Source organism: Ipomoea nil, unplaced genomic scaffold, assembly GCF_001879475.1.
Source record: "Ipomoea nil cultivar Tokyo-kokei standard unplaced genomic scaffold, Asagao_1.1 scaffold2921, whole genome shotgun sequence".
NCBI lineage: Eukaryota > Viridiplantae > Streptophyta > Magnoliopsida > Solanales > Convolvulaceae > Ipomoea > Ipomoea nil.
In genome coordinates this window covers 2,389,523-2,397,608 of record NW_017619349.1, presented here as the reverse complement: position 1 = coordinate 2,397,608, position 8,086 = coordinate 2,389,523, and the positions used below count along the sequence as shown (strand labels likewise).

The 8,086-nt window shown below is 30.6% G+C and overlaps 1 long non-coding RNA gene across 1 annotated transcript; it reads right to left on the bottom strand.

The window, feature by feature from the left end:
• Positions 1–5,459: 5,459 nt before the first annotated feature.
• Positions 5,460–7,510, bottom strand: LOC109161110. The gene is made up of 2 exons (XR_002050878.1): positions 7,414–7,510; positions 5,460–5,739 (listed from the first exon to the last, which is right to left on the bottom strand). It is a non-coding gene; the product is annotated as an uncharacterized LOC109161110 (long non-coding RNA).
• Between the last annotated feature and the right edge of the window lie 576 nt (positions 7,511–8,086).

Genomic DNA, 8,086 nt, shown 5'->3' with positions numbered 1-8,086 from the left:
TTGTATTATTATTATTATTTTTAGGGAAAATGACATTTTTTGCCCCTGAGTTATATACTTATAGCACTTTTTCCCCCTCAATTATTTAAGTAAGCACATTAGTCCCCTCAATTATTCTAAAAGTGGTGCTTTTTCCCCAAGATATATTAAATTGACATTTATACCCTTAAAGTAAACATTTTATTTATTTTACTACTCCAACAAATTATTGCGTATACGTAGGGATGACCACGGATCAGTTTGAATTGAACCGGATACTAAAGCAATCGAATTAATAGTTTTCGGTTATAATTCAAATCTAGAACCCAATATTTAAATGTCAATTTATTGAAATTATGTATCAAAAAAATTGAATCTTGAACCGTGAACCGGCGGTTCCGGATTCGATTCGCGATTTTGAACCGTCTTTATTTTAAAATCTTATTTTTTATTTTAAAATAGTATAAATTCAACAATAAATGTATTTTATTTTTTCAGTTCGGAACATGAACCGTCCGTTCCGGTTCACGATTTTAATAAACTCTAAATATCGAATTTCGATTCTAAATTGTAATTGGAATATTTCGGTTTGGTTGCTATAGTGTTTGTTTGGTTTGATCCAAATTATGGTCATAATTTGTTGGAGAAAAAAAATAAATTAAATATTTAGTTTAAGGATAAATATGTCCATTTAACATTTTAGGGGGAAAAACAGCCACTTCAATAATTTAGGGGGAAAAAATGCTATAGGTATATAACACAGGGGGAAAAAGTGCCATTTTCCCTTATTTTTATTTTCATTTTAATTTGATTATATTTAGCCTTTCAATTTTGTTAATATTGTAACATTTGGTTCTTGTTATGATTTCCATCAATTTTATGCAAACTTCTAAGATATATAATATAATAATTTCACAATTTGTGTATCTTGAAAATTTTTATCTATATGAAATTTAATCACATAAACCCCAAACCTCATATGATCATATCAAACCATCAAGAACAAATATGATAAATTATTTAGAGTGTGGAAGCTAGGGTATCCGGATTTGGGGTGATTGAAAGAATCTTGAATCAAGAGATTGTCCCAAACTTTTTTGTGCCACAAGTCTTATCGTTACAATATTACATAGTGAGTTATACTGGAGACTTGAATCCATTGTCAAATAACAAAGTTTAGCTAACCACAACGCTTACGTGCCTGTCATCCTCAACTGCGTGCAACGGAAAGCATATAGAGGTCAACAACGTAAAAGTCAATTTCTTAATGAAATGGTTTGTTAGTCACCATCGTTGATGACGATATGTCCTCTATATAATCCGTTGCACCTTTGGCAATATGATTGTAGTTGATAATTTTACAATATAGTTGTACTAATTGTACATTTACAATATCAAATTCACCGCACTACAAATAAGGATACAACAAAGAAATGTATTAAAGATGTGTACACAGACAACTCAATTGGTACTTAGGTACTAGATTGAGAGTGATGACTTATGGTTGAATTCCGCCAGCTTCAATATAAGAGTTTCACAAATATGGCAAGCTCATTAGGGGTATCATGCACTAATCTTCCCACTTAAAAGAGCATTAAGCCAAGTAGGTACTCCGCCTTTTGAGAGTGAAAACATATATTAAAGATGAGTTATTAATTTGTATATTTAGTTCAAAATAGAAGCTGGATCACTATATATATTTTGGGCCTTCACCAAACATATAGTCAGATTAGACTGACAAATTACTCTAGACCAATTGTCCAGGCCCAAATAGTTCACCCAAGCAAATTATGTTGTGGAATAGTGCCCACCTTGTCAAAACGGTTCATAATTATGAATATATATTTCAAAAATTATGAACATATAGTTATATAATTATGAACATATAGTTCTGTAATTATGAATATAGAGATTCAATAATTGTGAATATGAAGTTCAAAAATTATGAATATAACTTTATAATTATGAACATAGAGTTCAATAATTATGAACATAGAGTTCTGTAATTGTGAATATAGAGTTCAATAATTATGAATATGAAGTTCAAAAATTATAAATATATAACTTTATAATTATGAACATATAGTTCAATAATTATAAACATAAAACTGTGTCCACCTTACAGCATAACGACTGGTTCACCCAACAGCAACAACAATAAGTCATCAACAACAACAACAATAATAATATGTGTTGTTGTTAATCTAAAGTTCTATTGCCTCAGATTCTATGCTAACCTCATAAGTCTAGTTATGCTGCTCTACAATAAAAAAAGATGTTTCAGTCTTGAATTGCTTGCCATTTTCTTTCCATTGTCTAATAATATTAGCGGTGCAAGTTAGTCCTTGAATTATATGTGTGATCATCATTAACCTCTTGTTTTTTGTTTCACACACATAAGTGACTATTCCTTATACTCTCTTTTTGTATAGATTGAAAAGATTGAGGTTGATGCTTTTCTCTGTATTCTTCAAATAACTCAACCATTGCATTTCTAACTTTAACAGACAAGACAAAAGCTTTATCCTTCAATTGAATACATCTCTTTAAAACAAAAATCAACAAAAGTATACTTGTATCTAAGATCAAGTACACATGTAATATAAAGCAACATGTTCATTTTCTCCACATTCCCCCAAGACTTGTCATACTTTTCAACTATTCTTTTAGCCATTGCACTAAACTCACAATTAGTACTTTTCAACCAGTCACGTAAAGTATAATAAACATCGCAAACTTCATCATGATAAGCATTGACAGTGATATACAAAGAACCAGATATCTTCGCAGTAAGTATAGAAATGTTGCAAGAACATCCTTAATATCCTAACATTTTCCAATCTTCATGATTTGGAACACCATCACCAAATAATAGGTCATGTCTATAATTATGGTCAACTTCTTCAAATCTCTCAAATGCCCTTTCAAACTTTTGAGCTGAATCTAACATCAAGTAAGTGGAATTTCATCTAGTGATCACATCTAATCTCAACAAAGCTTTAGATTGGATCTTTTCCATCTCAACATATTCTTTAACTTTGAGCAATCTAGATGGTGATTGCCTCACATACCTTATAGCTCCCCCTAACTTTAGCATTTGAATCATTCATATCCTTCATCTCATCGGTGACAATAATGTTAATGATATGTGCAATGCATCTCATATGAAGATATTTCCCTTGTAGGATACTAATACCCAAATTATTCAACTTTCTTCTCAAGTGTCATACGACAACATCATTAGAACTAGCATTATATTATCAAGGGAAAATTGTAAAAAATGCCCATCTATAATATGTTAATTATCAATGTCACCCCTGAATTATGAGTGGCGTAAATGTGGTCCCTCAATTATCAAAACGGTGCACATATAGCCACTCCCGTAACGGACATGTGGTTCCCCGTTATTGTACGACACTGTTAAGTCAGAGTAAATATGTAATTTAGTTGTTTTTTCCCTCCCTCGATTCGAAGTACCAGCGATGGATAGCGGTGGGGAACCACAGGTCTATTACGGGAGGGGCTATATGTGCACCATTTTAATAATTGTGGGGCAACATTTACACCACTCATAATTCAGAGGTGACATTGATAATTGACATATTATAGAGAGACATTTTTTACAATTTTCACTATTATCAATTGTAATGGTGAAAACATGATCAATGTCCCAATCAGACAAACACTTTTCAATTGCTTTACCCACATTATATTATTATGACTAGCATTATGACTTGTAATTGAGCAAAAGTTAAATTATGCTTATATGCAATTTTCAATTTTCAATTTTCAATCATTATCAATAAAATGACATGTAATTTACCCTTTGCAATGATGTCCAAATATCCATGGTGAGTGACAGTCTAACAGAATGAGAATGCAACAAAGTATTCAAAATTTTCTTTTCAAACCCACTACTTTTAGTTGTTCCACCAGTTGTACTAGCATTAGTTGCTCGTGCTTTTGCCCTAATCCCTTTTTCCTTGCACAATTGAGTCTGAATCTGCTCATGATGTTTCTAACCTAGTAAAAGCAAAAATAAAAATTAAATCAGTTAAATACAGTTAGACTTGTTACTAAATTAATCCATCATCTCCATTTTTAACTAATTAATTGAATGGGTAAGCACCTGCACTAAGAGTGATTTTACCAAAATATTACCAAATACTAAGATATCATTATATACACGACCCAAGGTGTGTTAGTCTAAATTGGGTTGTGGAGAGCAAAACAGTAAGATATTCCTGTTTGATAATATTTTGGTAAAATCAGTCTTAGTCCCATTCATTTTAGATTTTGCCAAAAGCTCTCTTCTCTTAGTGCAGGATAGGTAAGAATCTCCAAAAATGGAGAAGATTGGGTTGGTAACCCTATTCTATATGAAATTTTGAAAACATAATATTACCCAATATTAGAGAACCAGAACACTTTCTGATGTCATTCCTCACTAAGAGTAGCTATATATAGAGAGTGAGAGAATTTATACTATGATATGAAGGAGTAGAAATCAACCGCCTCGTCGCAGGTCGCTTACTAAAAATAAGAAAAGTCATGAGAAGGATTAAAAGTGTCTAAAAAATAATAGTCTGAGATGTTAAATGACAAAAATGATAGTTTAAGATTAAATTTAGAATTGCCACCAATGACAAAGAGCCTCTGGTAGAATTAACTCATATTGATATGATATTTGGTGGAAACAAATGTTTGTGAATATTATCGAAACATTATTGAAAATTCTGTATAAGACAAAAGATGGAGTTAGTATCGCTAATGGTCATTTGAATATTATGACACTGCCCCCATGGTCCTCAACTATTAATTACAATGACTACATCACATGCTTAATTTATCAAATTTTAACTTTTCTTTGTTCTCCGTCAAATTTTAACACGGGTAAAAATATAATTCAATAATGTTCTTTTCTTTTTTTTTTTTTTTTTTTTTTCTAAATAAGGTTTAAAATATTCAAATTTTAGTAATTAATTACATAAATTGGTTTTCTAGTGAACAATAATCCAATCATCTATTTGTTTAATATGTGCATTTCTGAACTTGGAAGTGATTGATAAAATCGAACATTATGTTCTTGTTGGCTCAATGTTGGACAACATAATATTATTGTTAACATTGTCAGCTCAAGCTCCTCAATAATGCCAATAACCTTGTGATATAGTGGTACGAAATGCCTCTTCCAAATAGATATCATAAGTAGTATTAACTCTTTGTATTTCAATAGGTTGAAAAAGTAATTATAAACATATACTACATTACTACTGGAAATTCTGAAATTTCCGACCACCTGAAAGTAATCTTAAATCAAGTCGAAAGTCTTGTTCTGACCACTTTTAGTATCCAAAAAAATCCTTGTTGCTATTTCCGACCACTTTTTACTTTCAACTTGATTTAAGATCACTTTCAGGTGGTCGGAAATTCAATAATTTCCAGTAGTGCATTATACTTAAAAAATAGTTTGTCAATAATTGAAAGCAACCCCGTCATATTTTTTCATTAATATAATCAAGTTACACACGTGCGATTACATTTGTTTTCTTTTCCCCAAAGTACAACACCACATGTATATCAGCATATGCATACATATATATGATATATGGATGAACTGGAAATAGTTTTAATATTTCATAAATACTAATAATAAATCCTTCCTGTGAAGTAGTCTGCAAATTAAAGGGCTGCTTATTTATTTCTATTATATTGCTTCTCTACTTCACTTTTGTGGCGGCGCTCAAGCGTGAGGTGGTGCTGCACAAGTCAATGAATGAATTAGAATTTTCAAGTTTGAATAATATAATTACAACCTCTAAAAGACTTAATTGAATTAAATTTCTTTTATATATATACTAAATCTTGCTTGAAGTGACAGTATCTAATTGACCAACGAGGACTTTCTCGATCATTCAACAAAATAACATCATCACATACAATACATTTATTCAGACTTGAGAGAGGTATATGCCCTGTTTCGTAAATGACTGTTAGCTGATAGCTATTAGTTGATTGAGTTAATTAGAATGTATAACTAGTTGATAACATTAACTGATTGTAAAAAAAAATGTTTGGTAAATTAGCTGTTAGCTGATAACTGTTCGGTATAACTTATTTTTTTTAAAAGTTAATTGAAAAAGTTGTTTTGAGTAGCTTTTTGAATTTTAGCATTTTAGAATTAAAAAAATTAATAAATTAAATACTTGTATTGATTTTTTTTAACTAAGTCAAGAGTTAATAGTGGTCAAATATGTCAAAATTGATTTATAGGCTAACTATTTTACCAAACAGGGCAATAATAAAACTATGTGAGTTAATTCTATTTTTGGTCCTAAATTTATAAGTGACAATTCACTTTTAGTTTTTTTTTTTTTTTTAAAAAAAAAACATCTTCCTTTGATCCTAGTATTATTGTGTATAACCGGTTGTTTTTTTGTCCTCCAACAACAAAATAGTTTAAATTTTACAAAATACAATGACATTTAGGTCTTCAATTATAAAGTTTTAAAAAAAAAAATTTTAAAAATATAGCGGGCCGGGTTAACCCACATTATATAATAAAGATCAAAATATCCTTGTATTTAATGACATCGATTTTGTTAACGAATGACAAAAAATTATAATGCCACAATAATACTATGACTAATATGACCAAAGAGGAATGTTTTAAAAAGAAATAACTAAAAATGAATTGTCATTTATAAATTTATGACTAAAAATAAAATTAAGTAAAACTATTTATACTAAAAGCTTCTATATATTGGTACTAGTAATTCACCCGTGCGATGCACGGAAAAAAATTATGTTATTATAAATATAAATAAAAAATAGAAAAATTAAAATATTTTAAATTATTTAATATAATAATATTTTTGAGCTTCCATTGGTCAAGTATTTATTATTTTTATAGAATACAAAATTACAATTAAAATTAAAATTAATATTAAAATTATAATTTTGTATGGTTAATATAATCTCTAATTATGTGCATATTCAAATAAACTTATAGAGATAATTTACATAATTACATTGATTTATTCTTAATTGTATTTCATCTATATTATAATTTTCACAATACGAATAATAACTAAGATAATTACATTTGAAAAGCAAATTTCAAATTTTGTATGTGTAAGTTTAAACTCTAATTGAACATATTTTTTATATGATTATATAATATATATAGCTATTTTATTTTTCAAAAGTATATTTTTTATATAATTATATATTATATAGCTTATTTTTTAAATGTTGTGATTTTTTTTTTAATAATAAAGGATGTTGTGGCATTAATTATAACATTAATTATTTTCCAAACCATATAGCTTTATTATATAAAGGATGCATTATTATTATTATTATTATTATTAGTTCTTATATGATTGGTATGCATTTATTAATTGATGAGATATTAATTGTTGACATATATACCACCTTTTGGTGATCCATGACCTGGCACCTTGTAGGGTGGCGGCGGAGTTCCTACTAGATGAGTATACGGGCTTCCAATTGTTTTATCAACTTCAGCATGATTTTTTTTTTTTTTTTGATCATAGAAGAGGGGGAAACCCCAGAGACTAGAAAGAGAGGCCCTCAGTGAGACACTCGTCTGAGCGATGAAGCTCCCAGCCGATCTAAAGCCATCCGAACCTCAAACTCCCCCGGCGGAACTTCAAAGATGTGGAGGCCACCCTGAGTCGTCAACGCCCACTTCGCCAATTTGTCGGCGAGTTTGTTCTGTTCCCTGTAGATATGCAGGAAAACTACAGCTAAGAAGTTCTCCGCTTCTTTAATGCACCTCCGAACAATATTATTATTCCACTCCTGCCCGGTTTCCTTTCCCTTTAACGCCTCTACCAGCATCCTTGAGTCACATTCTATCATTATTCTCCTTGCACCATACTCCTTAGCCATGCGTAGGCCCTGCAGCACACCCCACGCCTCCGCCACTGCACTCGTACATCTTCCTATTCTATATGTGTAGCCTCTGCACCAGTTGCCATGAGTATCCCGAAGGACACCACCGCAGCTTGCCTGGCCATCACTCGTACAACTGCCGTCCGTATTCAGCTTTAGCCATCCCTCATCTGGTTTCTCCCATGAC